Here is a 24,600-nt window from a genome sequence, read left to right on the forward strand (position 1 = left end):
AGAGAGGACAGTGGATGGCTTTTGATACTGTAGTTTTACACTAGCCGCAAAAACAAAAGAACTCTGGAACGGTGCTGTTATGTTTCCAAAAATTTTAATAAAACTCTGCCATAAAAAACACACAAACTTCTGAGAGGTAAGCGCTTTCGGGTGTTAACCCTTCATCAGACAAAGGTAAAATGGTGCAGAACACAATTTAAATAAGAACACAGCCAATGAACAAATAGTGAAATCAATTCAGTAAAAAACCCGCCTATTTTTTAAGGTGGGTTTAATAGGAACAACATCATTGAGCCCTGGATTCCTATGTGCCATAAACTCTAGGATCTTCCTTGACTCTATCTGTTCTGTGTAGTGTTTTATATCACCTCCCCTCTTGTTAGGCCTTACATTGACTATGGCCCTAAAAGTAAAACAATGTGTAGGATGTTCACTAATATGTCAGAACAAAGCATTATGTGTGTCCTTGTTTCTTATACTAGAAAGATGTTGCAATATTCTAACTTTAAACATATTATTCGTCTTGCCCACGTAAAAACATGGGCAGGACTTACAATTAGCCAGATACACTATATCCTTAGTCCTGCAAGTGGCTTTAGCTTTCAACATATAGGTCCTATTAGTAACAGGATGTATAAAAGAGACATCTTGAGAAATATAAGGGCAGGCCTTGCATCTACCACAAGGCTTGCTGCCTACAGATAAAGCAGGGGTATGAGATAAACTAACATGTTCCCCACATAGAATGTCTTTTAGACTCTTATTCTTCCTATATCCAAATACTGGAGTCGGCCCTACTATGGTGTTGATTCTATCATCACTAGTAAGGATGTTCCAGTTGTCCCTTATAATTCCAGTGATATCTTTTATATCACTACTATAAGTGAACATAACCTTAAATCTAGCGTCCTGTTTCATTTCTCTTGAAGGTATAGCTAAGTCCCTAGCAGGCCTAGATAACCAGGGCTTATATTTATGATCCCTTTTATCTCTATGCTTCTCTATAACATCTTTGACCATGGTTTCATTATACCCCCTCTCTACAAAAAGATCCTTCAAACTCTCCAATTCATTGTTGAAACAAATATCATCCATGCAGTTCCTAGATAACCTGGCTAGCTGTCCTTGTACTATGTTGGGAAAATTGTATCGTGGATGCATACTATCAAAAGTTAAAAATGTATTTTTCCAACACCCCTTCCTATACAGACTGGTAGAAAAACCTTGTAAAGTCTGTGCTATTGTGACATCTAAGAAGTCTATCTCAGTATAAGATGTTACTTCCGTAAACTTAAAGAAATCTGTTGTGGAGTGTAGAAAATCAATAAATAATTTAAGGGAGATGGTATCACCCTTCCACAAAATAAAAACATCATCCACAAAGCGTTTATAAAAGCCAATATATGACTTCCATTCTCTATTGTTAAAAATGTACAAATTCTCCCAATAGGCTAGTACCAGGTTAGCATAGGTGTTCGCACAGGGTGTGCCCATGGCCCATATGTTTAAAGTTAGAATATTGCAACATCTTTCAAGTATAAGAAACAAGGACACACATAATGCTTTGTTCAGACATATTAGTGAACATCCTACACATTGTTTTACTTTTAGGGCCATAGTCAATGTAAGGCTTAACAAGAGGGGAGGTGATATAAAACACTACACAGAACAGATAGAGTCAAGGAAGATCCTAGAGTTTATGGAACATAGGAATCCAGGGCTCAATGATGTTGTTCCTATTAAACCCACCTTAAAAAATAGGCGGGTTTTTTACTGAATTGATTTCACTAATTGTTCATTGGCTGTGTTCTTATTTAAATTGTGTTCTGCACCATTTTACCTTTGTCTGATGAAGGGTTAACACCCGAAAGCGCTTACCTCTCAGAAGTTTGTATGTTTTTTATGGCAGAGTTTTATTAAAATTTTTGGATACATAACAGCACCGTTCCAGAGTTCTTTTGTTTTTGTGGCTTCTCAATCGTTGTTCTCTGGTTGGGGTATCAGCACCAAGCATTTGTTTTTTGGATTTAGTTTTACACTAGGAGATGCTGTGAGTCAGATACTTTGTAGAAGGCTGAACAGAATGAATCAAACTTTGCAGTGTGTCAGTAAGCCTTATCCTTGCTAGTGGCCTGATATATTTCAGCAAACGGTAATTGTTTACACATTTTTATGTCTTTTGTTTGCTTGGGAAGAGGGCTGATCCATGGACCCTTTTCAGAGATTACCTGTGCCACAAGGAGAAGTGCAAGTACTATATACACATATACACAAATGCAAACGTGCACATTCACAAATCAAGCACAGATAAATACATATTGCAATATTTTCAACACTAGAGATTTTTATGGTTAAGTGCAGTTCTCTTACATTGCAAGTGTGCAGTGCAGTGTATTTACAGTGCAAGTATGTTATTTCAAGGTTGCTCTCAACAAACTGAAGACAGCACATCACTTGCAGTTCATTACATTTTTAAATTCTCTCAGAAATCCAGTAGTCTAAGTTTTTTTTTCCGTGATTCTTTGGCTTAGAGTAAACTGTCTATAACCTCCAAGTGTATTTCAACTTAGACTTCTGGTAAATCCACAGTTAAATTTGTAATATCCCAGTAGTCAGCTTCTGGTAATGTACAGTTAAGTCCACAGCTTCATCTGGTTATGAAGAGTCCATGGGAATCTTCACTCTTTCTCCTGCTATGTCCCCTTCTATGAGAGAGAAAAATGTCTTAGGCCTTCCTTTTAACAGTGTCTCATCTCAGCAGACATTTTACATTTGTCTAGCTATTACAAGCTTTCACTACTATACTTCATAAGTTTATACACAGTAGGGCTGACTGTTACAAGTTTTTACTATTACAACTCAGAGTACTTTTATATATTTATATGTTTTATGCCACAGTGACTCCCCTCCACCGACAGTTTCTATCTAAAAAGCCCCCCTGCATGTGTGATAATGTTTCCCGGCCTGTTGACCAGTAAACCTAAAAGACTGTAATGATAAAATTCATCTGTATAATCTGATGTCAGTTTGTTTGTATAATTGTATATCTGTATTGCAGGGGTGCATGGTCATTTACCATCATGAAGCTACATCCCAGTAAGTAATACTGCAGGGAAATTAGTGCCTTCTTAACAGCAAGGCATTTTTGCTTCATAGTAGAATGTCTGGTTTCATCGTTACTCAGCTTCCTGTTTAGGTATCAGACTGAGTGTTCCTCACCACTTGCTTCCTGGGATAACACAGCTCCTAACTAAACCTGTGATGCATAAGCGTATATTACAAAGTATTTATTGAAGTCACTGGCAAGTGAAACTGGTTCTGAACACACAATTGTTTTCAGCCTAATCATCTTTTGTTGTGATTCATCTCATCCAAATGAGGGCCTTAACCTTTTTTAAGGTATAATGGAGAAGGGTTATGATAGCAAATTTGGAGAAGGGCTATGGTAGCAAATTTGAGGATGAAAGTCTTGTAAGTAGCCTGTTAGGCCTAAAAAAAATGCTTTCTCTTCTTGTTTGGTACTGGGCATACGCCTGATGTCCTTCAAGAATGCAACTGCAGTCATAACATATGGGTTGTCCTGCCTCAGGCAGCCCTCGGTCGGCCGGATTCCAAAGTCTGGGTCCGACGTCGGCTGATGTCGCATTTCTCTCCGACGTCAGAGCGGCTGGAGTATATAAGCATCAGCCGACGCCATTTTCTTCAGTCTTTCTTGCCGCGGTGCCCAAGCAGAAGCAGTTCGCAAGTGCCGGTCGGTCAGCTCCTGTATTCTTCGAATCCGAAGTCATCAAAAAAGCTAAGTACCCCGTTGGGGACCTTTTCTTGCCTCAGCCGATGTCAGAAATTACTGAAAAAGTTAACAATTGTCTTTCTTATGGTAAACAAATACCTCATAAGGATTTCCTCTCTTACTGTCTTCCTTGCCTTGGCCCAGACCACGACGTCTCGGCCTGTGTCGCCTGTGCTCGCTTCAATAAGTGCACTCTCAGGCGCCGGGCGGAGTTCGCTGAAGATTTTTTCAGCGAAAAATTTGCTTATACAATGCCGTCGGAACTTCCGACATCGCAAACTCCCAAGAAACGAAAAGACCGGGACCGACATCCTCGGCCCGCGTCTACCACCGACTCCACACCAAAACCTACCGCGAGTGCTCCGGTTCCCCCTGAGACGGTTATTCCACCGCTCCGAACCAAAGACATCGCATTACCGACGACTCCGATACCGGATACCACTCCGACGCCAGTTATAGATTTTCCTCCGGATACTGAAACCGAGGAAATGCCCGAGACCATTGATGTAGATAAGGTCACTCCTGCACGTGGAGCTGCCAGGCCTCCTATGGCCATGTCTATTAAGGCCTACACTCGGGCTAAGGCAGCCAGCAAGACCAAGCACCTTACTGCTAAAGCCTTACCTCAGCCTACTCCAGAGACACAAATCATGACTATGGCCGCAGACTTAATAATGATTAGAGGTTCACGGGCCCATCCTGAGAGAGGATCCCAGCCTCCTTCTGATAAGAGGCCCCGGGTTGAACCCTCTGACCCTATCCCTTCAGATGAAGATTCTGAGGACTCTGTCCACTCCGATGGCCAGGAAGAGCTCTTCCAGACCTATGAGGACTCGGATGCAGAGGATTCCATCCCCTCGGCCTCCCCTCCTGAGGATATTTCTTTTGTGGAAGTCCTGCATACCATGAGGGAACATTTCAAGTGGCAAGGCCAGGAATATTCTGATTCCAGAAAGCGCCTTCGAACTTTCCTTAAAAAGCCCCAGCACAGGCCCTTAGCTATTCCTCCTGTGCTTGATGTTTTGGATGATTTATATTCTGACTCCAGTGTTACTCCTGATTCTCTTCCTCCTGCTCCAGCCAAGCCAGACAGATATTACAGGGTCCCAGAAACACATTCCCATTTATTCAGGGCCCATACTGTTGATTTAGAAACTATTTCTCAGGGACCTAAAGGTGTTTCAGCTTCCACCTCTAAAAACCCCTTGCCTTCCAACAGGGAAGCTAGGTCATTAGAGAGATGGGGGAAAAAGGTCTACACCTCCACTACTTTATCTATTAGAGCTTTGAATTGCCTTTTTCACATGTTACAATATCAGGATTTCCTGTTAGATGATTTACAGAAAACATTGGCCTCTCCTGATCCTTTAGACAGGAAGTCTTTGCAGGAAGCTGTACATAACTCTCAGCAAGTCAGCAATCACTTCCTGCAGTGTGGATATGATGCACTGGAAGCTTCATGTAGGGCATCTATGACAGGGGCAGTCATTCGTAGACATGCATGGTTAAAAGAACAACCTCTACCAGATCATGTTAAGGCAAAACTTCTGGATGCACCCTTGGAAAAGAACAAGCTTTTTGGTGCTAATGCTAAAGATGTGTTAAAGTCCATCGAGGAAAAAGCAAAATCAGTTCAGACGGTCAAAGATTTCCTCCAGGTTCAGCCCCCCAGATTCAGTAGGAATTGGCCTTCAAAAAACTGGTCCTTTTCTAATCCTGAAAAATTTCAAAGGGGTAAAAACAGGCGTGGCCGAGGAAGAGGACAATATAGAGGTCCTTACAGGGGACGACAATGGCAGCCAGCAAACCAAAGAAGTGACACAGGGGTTTCTCCTGCCCCACAGGCACAATCTCAATGACTTTCCTCTACTTCCGCCTACCAAGGAGCAAAAAGAAGCTCCCTTGGGCGGAAAATTATCTCTGTTTTCAGACAATTGTCACAGATTGACAAAGGACAAATGGATTTTGGACATTATAGACCAAGGTTACAGGTTCCATTTTCATACCTTACCAAGAAAACAAGGCATGCCAAACCTACCACAAAACCAGAGGGCAGAGGCTATCAAGCAAATTTCTCTGCTGTCTCGGATAAAAGCAATAGAAAGAGTTCCACAACAAGAACAAGGCCAGGGGTTTTACTCAAGACTGTTCCTTGTTCCAAGAAAAGAAACTCAATGGAGACCAATACTGGATTTGTCCGCATTAAACACCTTTCTCATAGTACCAAAGTTCAAAATGCTGACTCTACAGCAACTCTTTCCCATGCTGGGCAAGGGGTCTGGGCTGATTACTCTGGACCTCAAGGAGGCATACCTGCATGTCCCTGTCAGACACAGTTGCAGAAGATACCTCCGATTTCTTGCAGGGCCAGAGCATTATCAATTCTCAGCATTGCCATTTGGCTTATCTACTGCGCCCAGAGTATTCACAAAATGCCTGGCTTCAGTAATTGCTCATTGCAGGCACCAGGGGATCCAAATTTACCCGTACCTGGACGACTGCCTCATACAAGCGGACGACAAATTGATTTTGACAAAAAAACTTGAACTATGTCATACGATTACTTCAGGCTCTGGGATACACAGTCAACTTCCAAAAGTCAAGACTTCAACCATCCCAGCAAATAACCTTCTTAGGAGCCAATCTAGACACAGCCTCTCAAATGGCTTACCTGACAGAAGACAAGCAAGAGAAGTTAACTCATTATTTCAAAGGTTTGGCAAAACTCACCCAGATGACTGCAAGGAGATTCCTACAGGCCCTAGGTTACATGGCATCCTGCATCCTCCTGGTTCCATTAGCAAGACTACACATGAGAAAGCTTCAATGGTACCTAAAAAGCCTATGGTCTCAGCACAGCAACAACTTAGAGACAACCATACCGCTCATTCCATGCCTACAAAAGGAATTCCTATGGTGGGCCTTGGTAAGCCAGGCAAACACAGGTATGTCATTCAAAAAAACCTCAGATAACACAGACCATGACCACAGACGCCTCAGACCTTGGATGGGGGCGCACATGGAAGGCAGATGTATACAAGGACAATGGTCTCCAAAGGAAACACATCTGCATATAAACCAAAAGGAAATGCTGGCAGTAATGCATGCCATCGAGGCCTTTTGACAACAACTTCAGCAAGGCCATTTACTGATACGGACAGACAACACCACTGTGATGTGGTATATAAACAAGCAAGGGGGCACCCATTCTTACCCTCTTTGCAGACTGACAATGAATCTTTGGGAAAAATCACTGAGCTTAAACATACAGTTACAATCCCAGTTTGTTCCAGGCAAAGACAATGTGCTGGCGGACAGCCTAAGCAGGAATTTCACAGATCCAGATCCACACGAGTGGAGGTTACATCTGAAGACCTTCACACAACTCACCTCGATATGGGGCAGGCCAGAAGTAGACCTATATGCCTCTCACCTCAACCATCATCTACAAAAATTCTGCTCAAGGACATACCATCCACAAGCTTGGAAAATAGATGCTCTTTCATTCAACTGGAACTTCCTAAAAATCTATGCATTCCCACCTCTGCCACTGATGACCACAGTATTACTAAAGATCAAAGCAGAGAGACCCAAGGGGATCCTAATAGCTCCAGACTGGCCAAGACAACACTGGTATCCTCTACTATGGAGCATATGTCACACCAAGAAGTGGGCCCTTCCCCAATGGCCCCTACTTTTGACTCAACACAACTTCAAAACAGTGCATCCAAACCTTCAGACACTGCAGCTAACAGCCTGGGAGATTCCATGAATAACCTCAATCTATCTCTCTCCAAGGAAGTTCAGCGGATATTAACAGAAGCTCGAAGACCATCCACCAGAAAGGTTTACTTAGCAAAATGGAAGAGATTCAGCATTTGGAATACCAGCAAGGGACATGATGCATCATTATTGAACATCCCACTCATCCTGGAATATTTGGCAGATATGCTACAGAATGGACTCTCATATTCTTCCATAAAGATACATGCTTCAGCTATTTCAGCTAGATATAACACTGATCCGCCTGTCTTTTCACATCCTTTGCTAAGGCAATTCCTCAGGGGAATCAAGAACATTATGCCACCAAGAAAGGCTCCAGTGCCAGCCTGGGACCTCAACTTTGTCCTAGAAAAACTGACTCTACCTCCATTTGAGCCAGCAGCTTCAGTTGACCTACAATTTCTCTCATGGAAGACAGCTTTCCTGTTGGCAATTACCTCAGCAAGAAGGGTTTCGGAACTACAGGCCCTAATGGCAATACCACCGTTCATAATCTTTCACAGAGACAGGGTCTCCTTAAGAACCAACCCTACTTTTATGCCAAAGGTGGTATCCAGGGTTTCTTTAAATCAAGCTATTCATCTGCCTGCTTTTTTCCCCAATCCTGAGAACAAAGGGGAAAGAATGTTACATACCTTGGACATTCACAGACAACTTCGCTACTACCTGGACAGAACCAAGACCAGTAGGAAGTCTGATCAACTTTTTGTAGCTTACTCCCCTACAGTACAAGGAAAAGCAATTTCAAAACAGACTATTTCAAAATGGATTGGACATTGCATCAGGTTTTGTTATTCCTTTCATGGGAAGATTGTTCCAGCCAATGTCAGACCACATTCCACCAGAGCTACAGCCACCTCTACAGCATATTTAAGAGGGGTGCCTACAAAGGACATTCTAGAAGCTGCTACATGGAGCTCCGTGCATACATTCTCCAAACACTACAATCTCCCTCTGTACTCCAGATCCAGAGCAGGCTTTGCTTCGGCAGTCCTGCAGGGTTTGATTGCCACACCATCTTTTTCCTAGAGCATTCCTCCTCCCCCAGCTAAGCTATGGTATTCTACCCATATGTTATGACTGCAGTTGCATTCTTGAAGGACATAGTACAGTTTTGTACCTACCATAAATGTAGATGTCCGATAGATATGCAACTGCAGTCGGATTTTCCCTCCCTCCATACCCCTCTATGCCTAGGGTCCACTCCTATCCCTGTTTCTCTTAGCTGGGGATATCTGTTATGGTGTATCTGTTTATTGCTTACTTATTTGTTTGGAATCCTGTTTTTGTCTTCCAATTTGATTACAGCCTTCCTTGCAGGGCACCTGGCATCTGGGGCAAGAAACACTGAAGAAAATGGCGTTGGCTAATGCTTATATACTCCAGCCGCTCTGACGTCAGAGAGAAATGCGACATCAGCCGACGTTGGACCCAGACTTTGGAATCCGGCCGACCGAGAGCTGCCTGAGGCAGGACAACCCATATGTTATGACTGCAGTTGCATATCTATCGGACCTCTACATTTATGGTAGGTACAAAACTGTACTTTTTGACAACTTCTGTTTTATTTTGGTTGGGTTTTAGAACCCCTTCTCCTAATGACATATTTCCAGTATCTGTCTTGTGTTATGCAAAGCTTACTTTTGGTAGCATTAACTTAAGTCCTGCACACCTTAGAGTCCAACACTGTTTGTAATGTTGTCAAGGTATGTGACTAAGTACCTAGTGTGAGGTTTAGATCTTCATCCAAGAAACATTGAAAAGTGTCAGGAACTCAGTGAAATCCATAATACCTTAAGATGTGGAGAATGATGTAGGGGATAGTACCTTAAGATGTGGAGAATGATGTAGGGGAATCTACCAGTATCCCATGGTTAATTTTAGGGTGCTCAAAACCCTTATTTTGCCTACACACTCTATGAACTCATTCATTCTGGCCATTGGATGGGTGGCAAATTTGGCATGTGATTCAACTTCCAGAAATTATTACAAAATCATGTAGAGCTGGGCTGTTCACTTTTTTTGCAGTTCTCAGTAATTCCTAACATAAGCATTTTTATTCACTTCTTCACTGTTTACTTTTCTTTGAGACTCTAGTTCTGTATGGTTTTAGGTTTACCTTCTCCCCTGACAAAGTCTTGGTATGATTTTGTATTAACATTGTCCTTCCATTTCACTTTTGCAATGTTCCTTAACAATAGTAATCCCTGCCAAAGGCAGCTCGCCACCTGTCCAGTATTATTTATTTATTTATTTATTTTACATTTGTTAACCAGGATGGTCCGACTGGATACATGTCCTTTTTCAGCAGAGGCCCGGGGAGAAAAGCTCCAACAGAGTTACATTGATAATTAGGTACAGTAATTGAGCTGAAAGAACTTAACAAAAACATAGCTATTTACATACAAGTACAAGACTCATTCATTCTGGCCATTGGATGGGTGGCAAATTTGGCATGTGATTCAACTTCCAGAAATTATTACAAAATCATGTAGAGCTGGGCTGTTCACTTTTTTTGCAGTTCTCAGTAATTCCTAACATAAGCATATGGTATACATAAGCAGTATACCAAAGCTTTTAGGTTGCTAAGGGTACACTGTACGTCACACATATGCTCCCCACATACAGTGTGGGGTATAAAGGTGACGTCTGAATGTACCATCCTCAGAACTGTTTTGTTGCCGGTCCGAATGTCATCTGCGATCATAGGTCTGAATTTTCACTTCATTTGCTGGTCTATCAAGCTTTTTTCAGGTAAATACCCTGTTGGGGTATTCTTCTTAACCTTTTTTTTCCTTTGGCTTTGTTGCTTCTGGGGTTCATTCATCCCGAAAGGGTAAATGTCAGTGTGGAAGACAGATTCCCCATAAAGACTGCCACTAGCAGTGTTTATTTTGTCTAGGTGCTTCCCATGACAATACATCTTGTTCTGTTTGCCAGGCTTTTGTCCCGAGGACTCTGCATAGTCGCTGTTCCTCTGTGGCCATATATCTAGAAAATCAACATCTTAAGCTTTCCACAAAAGAGGCCATGGATGGAACTTCCCACTTCGAGGGTCAGCCATCCGCAAAGAAAGCCAAGAAGGCTAGGTCTGATTTTTTTCATCTGTGACACCTCTGCTGGAGGTCTCTCCCGAGGCTAGTGAAAGCCCAAAAGATCACCCGGCTCCTTTTCTGGATTGCCGTGCTGCGACCGCTTCAGAGGATGGCATGAATCCGGCTTTGTGCACATCCCTGAAGGCCTTGCAGACATCCTCTTCGGATGTTCAGGGGGAACCTCAAGCGATTATTACTATTTATTTATTTTATTTATTTAAATTTGTTGACCGGGAGTGTCCGACTGGACGTGGGTCCATTTTCAGCGGAGGCCCGGGGAGAAAAGCTCCACAGTAAAATAAACAGACAGTAGTTACATTGGATTACATAGCGATTAACAATTTAACATAGAAATTATTTACAACATATTTACAGATGAAGAACATAGTACATCAGTAGACAACTATAATCTTTATCTGTGAAGTACATAACAGGCTTTAACAAATGTAACAATGAGAAGTTCCTGCTGTGTAATAAGTACTAGGCTTATGAGCATCTGAGCTTGCTATCATCAAGGTAGTTAGTGGAGGTGAAAGAAAGGTAGTAGTTGGATGGTGTGGATGATATTAGAGTGGGAGTTGCAAGGGCATAGCCAGCATGTTTTTAGGTGCGCTTTTTTGAAGTTGGTGCATGATGGTACGGAGGTAATTGTGGGTGGGAGTGAGTTCCATAATTTGGCTATGGTGCAAGAGAATAGTGCTTCACCAGCAGAGTTATTGGCTTTAGTGATCTGCAAGTGATTTTTGTTGCTGGATCTTAGTGGTCTGGTGGTGCGATAGGGTTGGAGTAGATTCTGGAGGGATGGGACATTTAGTGGATGGTCTACTAGTTTGTGGGCGAGTGAGAGTTGATACCACTGAAGGAGGTGAGGGAGTTCAAGCCAGCCCAGTTCAGCAAGTGAGAGACCGTGGTGATTACGGTAGGATGCCCCTGTGGCGAATTTAGCGATTTTGTTGTAGCAGGTCTCTAGCTTGTTTAGATCACATTGCCTTAGGTTGGTATATACTGGAGAGGCATAAAGTAGGGTGGAGATAAGGTGGGAATTTGCTATTGAAATCTTTACTGCTTTGGTGAGAAATTGTTTATTTCTGTATAATGCTCCTAGTTTTTTGTGGACTTTTTTTATGGTCATGGATATGTGAATGTCAAATTTTAGTTTATTGTCTATTTCCACTCCTAGCAATTTGGTGTGTTCAGTTGGGTATATAGTGGTGTTGTCTTTTGCTGTGATGTTAAAGTGAGAGTTGTTTTGAGTATGTTTGGTGGGTTGGAAGATGAGTAGTTTAGTTTTGTTTGGGTTGAGTATTAATTGGGCATTGGATAACCATGTTTCAACAGAGGAAAAGGCTTCCTTTGTGACATTTTGCAGTTTGGGTAGGGACTGGGCTGAGCAGATGATGGTTGAGTCACCTGCGTATTGGATGAGTGTGCCATGTTTGGTGGCAGAGGCTAGATTATTGGTGTAAACAGAGAAAAGTAGGGGTCCAAGGATGGATCCTTGGGGAACCCCTATGGAGACAGGTAGTTGGGGAGATATGTCATTCTGCCATACAACGGATTGTTGGCGGTCAGACAGGTAACTCTGAAACCAGATGGTGACTGATTGTGAGAAGGATAGGTTATTGAGGACAGAGATAAGTTTGTGTGGGACCATGTCAAATGCTTTAGATAGGTCTAGGAAAGTAGCAGAGGAGAGATAGCCATTGTTTTTATGCTGAAGGATAGTGTTAGTAAAGGAGAGTAAGGCAGTGGTGGTGCTATGGTTTGGTCGGAAACCATGCTGAGTACTGGAAAGGAGGTTGTTAGTAAGGAGGTAGTGTGAGACCTGAGAGTGTATGCATCTCTCTAGTATTTTAGAGAGTGGAGAGAGAATAGCTATGGGGCGGTAATTGGTTAGTTCTGCAGAGGGTCCGCCTTTGTGGAGGGGAATTATATGTGAGACTTTCCACAATGTGGGAACGTAACTTTTTGACAGAGATCGGTTAATCAATATGGATACTGGGTAGGCCAGAGCATCAGCTGCGATTTGTAGGTATTCGCTTGGGAGGTTGTCTGCTGCTAATTTGGTGGGTTTAAGTTTAGTTAAGAGTTTTTTTATGTTGGAGGTAGGTACAGGAGAAAAAGAGAAGGCAGTGGGGAGATTACTAGTTGAAGGTGTGGGTTGGAGTGGAGGGGGCTTGTGTTGTTTAGCTAGTGATAATATGGTTTGGGTGAAGTGTGTGTTGAATGAGGTAGCAATATTTTCTGAGGAGTGAGGGATGTTAGGAGGAGGGGTACTGACTTTACCTGGGTGGAGGATGGAGTTTATGGAGGACCAGAATTGTTTGGGGCTGTGTTGTGAGGAGTCTAGGGCAGACTGGTAGTATTGGAATTTGTCCCGTTTTATTAGCTTTTTGACTCTATTGCATAGTTCTAGGAATTTCTGTCTAGCTGCGGGGGTTTTGGTTTTGCGCCAGTGCTCCCAGGCTTTATCCCTGTTTTTCATTTCTGACTTAGTGGTTTTCTGTAGCCATGGGGGGGTTGTGCTTTGGTTCTGGAAAATCTTATGGGGGCATGTTAATTAAGGATGTTCAGGAAGGTAGTATTAAAAAATTCAACTGCGTCATCTAGACTGAGGTACTTTAGAGCATGCCAGTTACATTCTTTGAGGGACGAGATGATTGTGAGTTGGTTAAAGTTTATTTTTTTACGTATTTGACGATAGATGACAGGTTTAGCTTGGTACAGGTATTATTTGAGTAGGAATGTTGGGGAGTGATCACTGAGGCTATCTGATAAGCAGCTTGTTATATATGACTGGGGGTTCTTACTGACTAGTATCCAATCCAGGGTAGTGTGCTTGCTGGAGTTTGTATTTATCCTTGTTGGTGACTGGACTAGTTGGGTGAAGCCATGAAGGTGTACATGATGGGTTGGATTGTTGCCAGAACAGGATTGCCAGTCAATATTGAAATCACCTAAGATGATAGTTTCTTGGGGGAGATGGTGGGTAGACCAGCTGAGGAGGTTTTCTAGTGGAGGGATGTTTTGGCCAGGTGGGAAGTAGCATCCAATTATGTTGATGGTTTTGTTTTGGTTAATTTTGAGGTTGGTATATATTATTTCTTCATTGCCTATTTGTGGAGCTGAAGATTTTAAGATCTGGATGTTTAGATGCTGTTTAAATATTATAGCTACACCACCTCCTTTTTTGTTTTGCCGGTCTACTCTTAGTATGCTGTAACCTGTAGGGAGTATTTTCTCACTGGTAATGTGAGGTTTTAGCCAGGTTTCTGTCAGGATGACTATATCTGGGGAGTATAAGTCTATGGTGGCATGGAGTTCATGGACTTTGTTGGATATACTTCTAATATTTAGGCTTAGTAGAAGGAAATCACTTGGCTTTCTATTGGCTGTAATATGGGAGAAGTTGTGGTTTCTAGTCTGATTATGAGGATTGGGGTTGGAGATGGTAGGGCCAGGGTTGGGGTGGATGTCTTCACTTAGGGCTAGTTTTGATATGCATGAGATTATTAGTTTTCTCAGTTTTTGAATGTGTTTGTTTATAAGGGAAACTTTATGATTGTGCTCTGTGGGTAATAGGTATGGTGGGAGGGTTACTATGTTAAGTTGTAAGGATGCTTTACGTTTGAGTAATATAGTTGGTAGAATATGTGGGGGGTGCATAGGGATGGTTCTTGAGCTGGTGGGAGGGGAGTTGAGTATGGGTGAGACATGGGTGGTGGTGTGAGTAGTAGTACAGTGGTAGTGGTTGAGTGGGGGAATGATGGAGCTTTGGTAGGATGTAAGATATGCAAGGAGAGTGCATGCAGTGAGCAAAGGAAAGGTATGCTTGTACATGTCAGTTGAGAAGGTGTGATAGTAGAGGGAATATGGAGGAGGGTAGTGTTGGGTTAGAGCTGTGGTTGGCTATTGGAAAGATGGGAGGGGTTTGAGTGCAATAAAGGTGGGACCACTGGGGGCGGGAGGGAATAGGGGGCAGGGTGGGGAGCGAAGCGGGTAGAGACCCTGTTTGTTTCCAGCCCCTCATACAAGAACCTATCACAAAGCAAGACAAGTATGTGTTAAGAAACAATCACAATTGACCAAGGACTGCTCTGAAACTGTAAATCTTTTCTTAATTTCTCAGGTGGAAAAACAGGATAACCTTGTATCAGAAGGCTACTGTGGTCATAGTTTAAATTAACAAACACACAGTATTGATCAGTTATGGATACTATTTGCTAACAGAAGGGAATAAGAGAAAGTGGAAGATGTGTGTGGTGGTGGGGGGGCTGCTTACAGCCAAAGCACAGTGCTCTCTAGGGGAAAATGAAGATTGGCTCAAACAGGTAGACACATACTCAAAGTTAACTGTAGCTGTTTGCAGACAGTTCAGACCCGGACTGCGCTTTTCTTATAAGAATGTTAAAGGTGGTACCGCAGTTGAATACTTAAGAGTGGTGTTAGGTCTAGAAAAGAAGAGTACAGAGAGGAGTAAGCACTTTTGCGATGGTAAATATATATTATAAAGATTATAAAAAACACACTGAGCAAATAGCTACCACATGCAGGACAATGTCCTGAACCACTACTTAGTATATGCAGATACTGAGCCAATTGGAAGAACATTAGAAAACAAAAACCCAGACAGGTATGCAGCCACAGATAAAAATATAGCAAGCAGCAATCTGTCGTGGTTCTCTAATGTGATTCTATCCACCAGTAACAGCACAAACTTATAGAAATAATTTAGACACTAGTATGAGCTGTCTACACACAACACAATTACATGAATAACATTAGTGAACAAGGTGCAGCTATGCAAATAGACCATACATACTATTATACTAGAAACAACTTGGTGCATACAAAATGCTAGCATGCCATAGTAACATCAATAATAAAGCATAAAACATATTAGATGTCTAACACAATTCAACATAAACATATACAGTTGTAAAATGTCTAATACAATTCAACATAAATAGACATCTACAGTTGTAAAACACTTACTGGAGAGACACTGAGCCTTCATGGGGCCTGTAGCAGAGTGGATTGTAGTTTTACAAATGGTGCCTGCCACAGGTAATATTTATTAACTCTGGGATTGTCTTAAGGTAATAAACAGGGAGGGAGAACAAGGGTGTGAGCAGGCAGTTCTTTGTACTGCTGCTAATGAGCCAAAGCAAGACAAGTATGTGTTAAGAAACAATCACAATTGACCAAGGACTGCTCTGAAACTGTAAGTCTTTTCTTAATTTCTCAGGTGGAAAAAACAGGATAACCTTGTATCAGTAGGCTACTGTGGTCATAGTTTAAATTAACAAACACACAGTATTGATCAGTTATGGATACTATTTGCTAACAGAAGGGAATAAGAGAAAGTGGAAGATGTGTGTGGTGGTGGGGGCTGCTTACAGCCAAAGCACAGTGCTCTCCAGGGGAAAATGAAGATTGGCTCAAACAGGTAGACACATACTCAAAGTTAACTGTAGCTGTTTGCGGACAGTTCAGACCTGGACTGCGCTTTTCTTATAATAATGTTAAAGGTGGTACCGCAGTTGAATACTTAAGAGTGGTGTTAGGTTCAAAGTTAACTGTAGCTGTTTGCAGACGGTTCAAACCCGGACTGCGCTTTTCTTAAGAATGATAAAGGTGGTACCGCAGTTGAATACTTAAGAGTGGTGTTAGGTTGGAGAGACACTGAGCCTTCATGGGGCCTGTAGCAGAGTGGATTGTAGTTTTACTAATGGGCCTTGAGGTGCTCCTCAGATCTTGGTTAGGGAGGAGGTACCAACTGCCATTGTAGAGTGCCATATGGCTTCTGAGCCTTCTAAGTTTTACAAGACTAACTCCCTTTAACGAAGAAACAAAAACTAAGCACGTTTCCTCCTGCTCCTAAGGACCCTCAGAGTGAATGGCAGAATTTTACTCAAAGATTGTTAAATGCCCATATGGTTTTGAAGCCTCCTCACGGAGTTTCTGTTCCAGCTCCCCCTTGGTCTTCTACTCTTCTCACAAGGCCTAAGGAATAAGATATCTCTGAGGAGGAGGAGGATTTGGATGAGGAGTCCTTTTGCCTATTCTTCCCAGATTCCTTCTCCCTTACACTATGGTTCTGAGGAAGAGGAGTCCACTAGTCCTGACTGTACTTTTGAGGAGATTTCCTTTGAGGACACAGTTTCCAGAATGATGAATTTTTTCAAAAGCGATTGTACCCAGCTGTCTGAAGTTCAGAAGAGGCATTATGAGCTTCTGCAAATGGAATCTCCTAGACCTTCTGCTGTTCCTCCTGTTCTGGCTGTCTTGTTGGATGCCTTTTTTGCTGCATCTCAGGCTCCTGATTCCCAGCCCCTTAGTCCCAAAAAAACTGATAGTTTTTATAAAGTGCTGATGATTGCAAGTTCCTTTATAAGTGCCCATCTGCTGATGCTTCTGTGGTCTCTGTGGCATCTGACAAGCCTTCAAAGTTACTGCCTTCTACAAAGTTGCTTCCTTCTTTTAAAGACAGTAGTTCTATAGGAAGACTGGGTAAGAAGGTATATATCTCGGCTGTCCTTGCTTTTAGGACGGTCAGTTATTAGACCCATATGACAAGACATATTTTGATTCTTCTATCTCAGGCCTGTCAAGTTATTTCTGACCTTCCTGACTCTGAAGGGAAAACTTCTGCCCTGTCCTTGTTAGGGACTTCTTGTTAGGTGGTTTGCCACCACTCTGTTAAATGCAGTTATGATGCAGCAGATGCTTCTTCTATGGGCTGCTGCTTTTGGCTGTGTCCTGAGGAGATATTCCTGGCTTTGGCTTCAACCTTTGTCTGATGATAATAAGGTTAAGTTGATGGATGCTCCTCTGGATAACAAGCATTTGTTTGGTACTGCTGCTGCAGAACTGTTTGAAGTCCATGCAGTTAAAAGACAAGGCTTTACAAGATCTAAAATATATCTTTGTTTCTCCTGTATCTAAATTCCAAAGGCATTATCCTAATAAGCCGGCCTTTGTTCATAGGCAGTCTCACCTGCCCCCAAAAGGTAAGAAGGATGGTAGAAGGGCTCCTCCTACTAAGGCTACCCAGACTTCTTTAGCTCAGAACTCTTCTTTTCCTGACAAACCAGGTGCTGTCAGACTATCTTGTTGTTCTCAGCCACATTCCTCTTTTGCTGTCCCTTACTGTTTGGTTATTAATTATTCAGGACTCCTGGGTTCTTTCCATCATTCGCCAAGGGTGCTACATGGTCTGGAAATTTCTTTCCCCTTTCATGGGCATTCTTCAACTCTCTCAGGAACAATTAGCCTTTTTTCCAGAAGTGCTTCAGGGTCTCTTGAGTTTGGGAACTATTCAGGAAGTTCCAGTTTCTCAAAGGGGAAGGGATTTTATTCCATAATGATGTTCTTCATGTTTCACTGTTGCAGTCATCACACTTGGGTTATCTGCCTCCAGGTAGCCCTCAGTCAGCCTGAATACCAGAGACTTAGTATTTCTGTGTCAGTTGCTGTCGCTCCAGGAATGACGTCAGGTCGTCAGGGATATAAAATCAGGGAGCCGATGCCATTACACACCAGTCTTTCTTGCCGAGGAGCCCAAAGCAGAAGCAGTTCACAAGTGCCGGTCGGCCGCTACCTGAGTTTTCGTTTACAAATTGAATCATCCTGAAGTCTTCTAAAGCTAAGTACCCCGTTGGGGATCCTTTTTTCTTGCTCTAACCGATGTCAGAAAAAGTTAACAATCGTCTTGCCTGTGGAATGCAAATACCACACCAAGATTTTCATTATTACTGCATCACCTGTCTAGGCCCAGACCACGATGTACCTCGCTGTCAGTTTTGTGCCTTGTTCAATGCTCGAACAATTCGTCATCGGGCCATTATTGTCACTAAATACTTTTGTTCTTGATCTCCGTATTCTGAAATGACTTCAGTAAGCCATCCGACATTCCAAAAAAATGTAAGGATAAAGACTGACAGATTGCACAGGTTCAAAGCTGCCAGCGACGCATCCGTTAAGCTAGTCGCCAGTTTGCTGGTACTCAGTGAGGCGCTTTCGCAGCCCCTGATGCCCACTTCACTGGATTTGCAGGCCTCTACCGAGACCTGTTCAGAGGTATGCCGCGAGACTCTTCTTCGACTATGGAACTGGCGGATGTCTCTACCTTGAATGGGTCCGGAGACGCTGAGCAGACACCGGCTTCTGAAGAAATTCTTTGCACTACTGATGTTCGACACAAACCGACTACTTCAGTTCTGTCTAAAACTACCGAGTTTCTAAGGCCAAGAGTACACGCTACGCCTAGAAATCAGACGACTAAAGTGCATGCAACTCCCTTGCCACAAAATAAAATGCTTAGAATGGCAGAAGATCTTATTATGCTGATAAGGGGAAGTCGGCCTTCCCCTGCTAAGAGAAAGAGACCAGTCCCCAGCAGCTTCAACAGACCAAGATTCCAACGACTCTGAGTTTTCTGATTATGAAGACATGCCCTTATCTGCTTATGAGGATTCTGATGTAGAGGAATCCATTCCCTCTGCCTCTCCTCCATAGGAATTTTCTTTTGGTGAAACCTTGCATACTTTAAGAGAGCATTTCCACTGAGAATGTCAAGATTATCCTTAGTCCAAAAAGAGACTCAGAGAATTTCTAGACTTGCCAAAACACAGGCCTTTAGCAATACCACCAGTCCTGGAAGTTGTTGATGTCTTTTTGGAATCCAGTCTTACTCCTGATGCTTTACCCCCCTGCCCCTAGGAAAGCAGACAGATACTACAGAGTACCTGACTCTCTCAAATTTATTTTCAAAAATCCTACTGCTGACCCAGAGATAATTTCCCAGGGGCCTAAGGGTATCAAGGCAACTACAGCTAAGAATCTCACCCTCTTCGGACAGGGATTCCAGAGCTTTGGACAGATGGGATAAGAAAGTATATACCTGTGCAACTCTTGCCATTAGGGCTTTGAATAGTCAGTTTCACATGTGGAAGTACCAACAACATATTATGGAACTTAAGCAAAAAATAGCTACCTTTACAGACTGTGCAGAAAATAAAGACTTGCAAGAGCTTATGCATTCTGCAAGCCAAGTCAGCAAGCATACATTGCAGTGTGTCTTTGATGCCCCAGAAGCATCTTGCAGGGCAGCAGTCACTGGTTCTGTACTGAGAAGGCATGCTTGGCTTGAGGAGCAGACTTTGCCAGATCATGTCAAATCCAAATTACTAGACGCTCCTTTGAACAAGGACAATCTGTTTGGCACCAAAGCAAAAGAGGTTCTTAAAAAGATGGAAGAAAAAACTAAATCTATGCAGACATTCAAAGAATTCCTGCAAGTACAGCCTCCTAGATTCAGTAGGCATTGTCCCTCGAAACATTGGTCCTTTCTGGCCCCATCAAGGCCATCTCAAACTAGACCCAGGCGAAACAGACCCCCCCCCCCAGACTACAGTCTCAATGTATGCAGAGATCTAAGCAATTGAGTGCCTCCACCTCTAAAGTAGGGAGTGCTAAACCACCCCTTTTGGAAATAATTCCCAATGACTGCTCAACTCCACTTCCCTCCTCTGCCCAGGGGTTCAAATTTTACTTCCACTCACTGCCAACCCCAAAAGACTTCCCAGACCTCCCTCTAAACCAGTGGGCAGAGGCTCAAAACCAAGTCCAATCCCTGCTCTCTATAAGGGCAATTCAACCTCTTCCTGTGGAACAGATAGGGCAAGGGTTCTATTCCAGACTTTTCCTGGTACCCAATCCTGGATCTTTCCATTCTCAGCACCTTCCTGGTGGTACCCAAATTGAAAATGCTCACCCTGCAGCAGCTTCTACCTATGATAGCCAAGGATGCGTGGATGTTCATCGCGTTACACTGCTGCAGTCATTACACTTGGGTTATCCTGCAGTCAGGCGGTCCCTCAGTCGGCCTGAGTTCCAAAGTCTTGGTCCGGCGTCAGTTGCTGTCGCCTCCTCCCTGACGTCAGTGTGACAGGGGAGTATAAGATGCAGCCAACGCCATTTTCTTCAGTCTTTCTTGCCGCACGGTGCCCGAAGCAAAAGCAGTTCGCAAGTGCCGGTCGGCCGACTCCTGAGATTTTCATTCCGAATCCAGAACTGAAGTCTTCTACAAAGCTAAGTACCCCGTTGGGGAAACTTTTTCTTGCCTCAGACCGATGTCAGTAAAAGTTAATAACTGTATTTCTTGTGGGAAGCAAATACCTCAGAAGGATTTCTTATATCCCATGCCTAGGCCCAGACCACAACGTCACTGGTTGTCAGTTTTGTGCTAGGTTTAACAAGCACACTATTAAATGTCAGCTTGATTTTGCCCGACATTATTTTGGCAGAAAATTCAATTACACCATGCCGTCAGAACTTCAGACGACCGGAATACATAAAAAGCGCAAAGACAAGGACAGGCATCCAAGGCCCAAAACTGACGAGGCCTCTTCTAGGCCTGTTGCCGGTTCTCCGGTTTTCAGCGAGGCGCTTTCGCAGCCCCTGACGACCACTTCTGCAGAACCACAAGCCGCCTCCGACTCCCACGTGGAGCTGGCTGGGCCTTCGGATGCACAAGTTTTTCAGCCTACTGAAACTAACCCTTCAGAGGGAACCAAAGTAGCTGAGCAATCCACAACTTCAGAGGGTGTTTTCAGACCTACTCAGTTAAGCATTAAACCCTCTGCTAAGTCTAAGCCTCCCTTAAAAACAAAGAAACAAATACAGCATTCTCCAGGACAGGCCTCCATGCCTAAGAAAGAAATGCTCAAAATGGCCGAAGACCTAATCACCCTGATCAGGGAGTCCCATCCCCCTCCTGATAAAAGGCCCAGACAGGGTGCAGACTATGACTCATCCGAGCAGGTGTCCATTTCTTCAGATTCATCCTCAGACCTAGGATATTCTTTACCCCTTTATGAGGATTCTGATGCTGAGGAATCTGTTCCATCAGCCTCTCCGCCCGAGGACTACTCCTTTGGGGAAACCTTACACACCATGAGGGAGCATTTCCATTGGGAAGGCCAGGATTACTCGGAATCCAAGAAAAGGCTCAGAGACTTCCTTTTATTACCTCAACACAGACCCCTTGGTATTCCGCCAGTGTTAGATATTGTGGATGATGTGTATACTGAATCCAGCTTAAATCCTGACTCCTTACCTCCAGCCCCAGTAAAATCTGACAGATATTACAGAGTTCCTGACTCGCACAAATTTCTGTATAAAAGCCCTGTTGCTGACCCTGAAACTATTTCTCAGTAACCCAAAGGGATTAAGGCCTCATCAGCAAAAAACCCAGTTCCCTCTGACAGAGATTCCAGAGCATTAGACAGATGGGGAAAGAAAGTATATACGTCTGCAACTTTAGCAGTGAGAGCCTTAAACTGCCAGTTTCACATGCTAAAATATCAGCAATTTTTGATGTCTCAGTTGAAACAAAAAATGCTTCCAGATTCAGAGCCTCCTAATTTTAAAGAAATGCAGGATTTATTGCATGCAGCTGAACAAGTGGGAAAACATACTTTGCAATGTGGTTTTCATTCTTTAGAGGCCTCCTGTAGAGCAGCAGATGTCCTTCATGGATGCATCTGCAGTCATAACAACTGGGTTGTCCTGTCGTCAGGCAGCCCTTCAGTCGGCCGGATTCCAAAGTCCGGGTCCGGCTTCGGCTGATGTCGCACTTCACCCGACGTCATCTCTGTTGGTCTTCGGGTATAAAGGCATCAGCCGACGCCATTTTCCTCAGTCTTTCTTGCCGCATGGCGCCCGAAGCAGAAGCTGTTCGCAAGTGCCGGTCGGTCGGATCCAGAGATTACTTCTACCGAATACTACTTCGAAGACTTCTAAAGCTAAGTACCCCATTGGGGACTCTTTCTTGCCTCAGCCGATGTCAGAAAAAGTTAATAATTGTTTAACCTGTGGGAAACAAATACCTCATAAAGATTTCCACTCTTATTGTCTGCCTTGTTTAGGCCCAGCCCACGACGTAGCAGCCTGTTCGGCCTGTGCTTCTTTCAACCGACGAACGCTTAGGCGTCGGTCTGAGTTTGCAGAACAGTTTTTCGGTTCTGATTTTGCGTACATTATGCCGTCGAACCCTCCGACTACCCAATCTGCCCAGCAGGTTATGAAGAAAATGGAAGAAAAGGCAAAATCTGTTCAAACGGTTAAAGATTTCTTGCAGGTTCAACCCCCAAGGTTTAGCAGGAACTGGCCTGCCAAAAATTGGTCCTTTCCTGACTCCACAAGATCTCAAAGGGGCAGGAATAGACGTTCCAGAGGCAGAAACCAATCCAGAGGAGGTGCCTACAGAGGACGACAGTGGCAAGGCAACAACAGAGGCACAGACACAACCACTGCCACTACATCAACACAGCCACAGTGACTTAACCCTACATCCGCCTACCAGGGAACAAATAGCAGCACCTCTAGGCGAAAAGTTAACCTTATTTGCAAAGAACTGGCACTATATAACAAAAGACAAGTGGATTTTAAAAACCATAGATCAAGGTTACCGGTTCCACTTCCACACTTTACCAGTCAAAAGAGGAATGCCAAATCTACCTCCAAATCAAAAAACAGAGGCTCTACAACAGATAATGCAGTTAGCAAACATGAGAGCTGTGGAAAGAGTGCCAACAGCAGAGCAAGGAAAGGGGTTCTACTCCAGACTATTCCTAGTGTCAAGAAAGGAAAAAAGTTGGGAGACCAATTCTCGACCTGTGCACCCTAAATACATACATCATTGTCCCAAAATTCAAAATGCTGACCCTACAGCAACTTCTTCCCATGCTGGGCAAGGAGTGTTGGCTGGTAACTCTAGATCTCAAGGAGGCATACCTGCACGTCCCCATTCGACCAATCTGCAGAAGATACCTCAGATTTCTTGCAGGATCAGAGCACTATCAATTCTCAGCATTGCCCTTTGGCTTATCTACTGCGCCCAGAGTATTCACAAAATGCCTGGCATCAGTAATCGCCCATTGCAGACTACAGGGAATTCAAATTTACCCATACCTGGACGACTGCCTGCTACAAGGGGACAACAAAAGCAAGCTGACAACAGATTTACAAAGGGTCATTTACTTGCTACAAGCACTGGGATACACAGTCAATTTACAAAAGTCAAGGCTGATACCATCCCAAACAAGGACATTCTTGGGCGCGGAATTGGACACAGTAAAACAAATGGCATTCCTAACTGCAGACAAACAAACAGAACTTCCTCTTTACTTCTTGGCTCTAACAAAACTGAACAAGTTAACAGCGAGAAAAGTACTACAGGCCTTGGGCTTCATGGCATCATGCATAATCTTGGTCCCACTTGCCAGACTACATATGAGAAAACTACAGTGGTACCTAAAGAATTTATGGTCCCAACACAGGCACAGCCTAGAAACAGAAATCCCACTAATTCCATGCTTAAAACAGGAGTTCCTATGGTGGGCTCAGGCATGCCAGTCAAATCCAGGGCTACCCTTTCGCAGATGTCAAGCAAGCCAGACCATCACAACAGACGCTTCAGACCTAGGATGGGGGGCCCACATGCTGGACAAATGCGTGCAAGGAATGTGGACACAGGATCAACTTCACCTGCACATCAACCTAAAAGAAATGCTGGCAGTAAAACTGGCAATCCAAAAGTTCAGACCATTTCTCCAAGAGGGCCAGTTGATGATAAGGACAGACAACACCACAGTCATGTGGTACATCAACAAACAGGGAGGCACTCATTCATACCACCTATGCAGAATGACTTTGGAGCTGTGGACCCTGGCACTCAGCTACAACATCCAGTTACAGGCAATATTTGTACCGGGAAAAGAAAATACTCTAGCAGACATACTAAGCAGAACCACATCAGATGCCCACGAATGGAAGCTGCACCGGACATTTTCAAGGCCATCTCAAAAAAAGGGGGGATGCCTCAGATGGATCTATTCGGATCACCTCTCAATCACCAGCTCAAAA

General features: G+C 43.4%; 1 protein-coding gene across 2 annotated transcripts in view; it reads left to right on the plus strand.

Moving 5' to 3' along the window:
• Positions 1-24,600, plus strand: part of SEC23B (SEC23 homolog B, COPII coat complex component) — an 836,569-nt gene that overhangs the window by 562,830 nt on the left and 249,139 nt on the right. The window lies entirely within an intron of this gene.

The sequence above is a fragment of the Protopterus annectens genome, chromosome 1.part2, assembly GCF_019279795.1.
Source record: "Protopterus annectens isolate FY-2018-M chromosome 1.part2, PAN1.0, whole genome shotgun sequence".
NCBI classification, from domain to species: Eukaryota; Metazoa; Chordata; order Ceratodontiformes; family Protopteridae; genus Protopterus; species Protopterus annectens.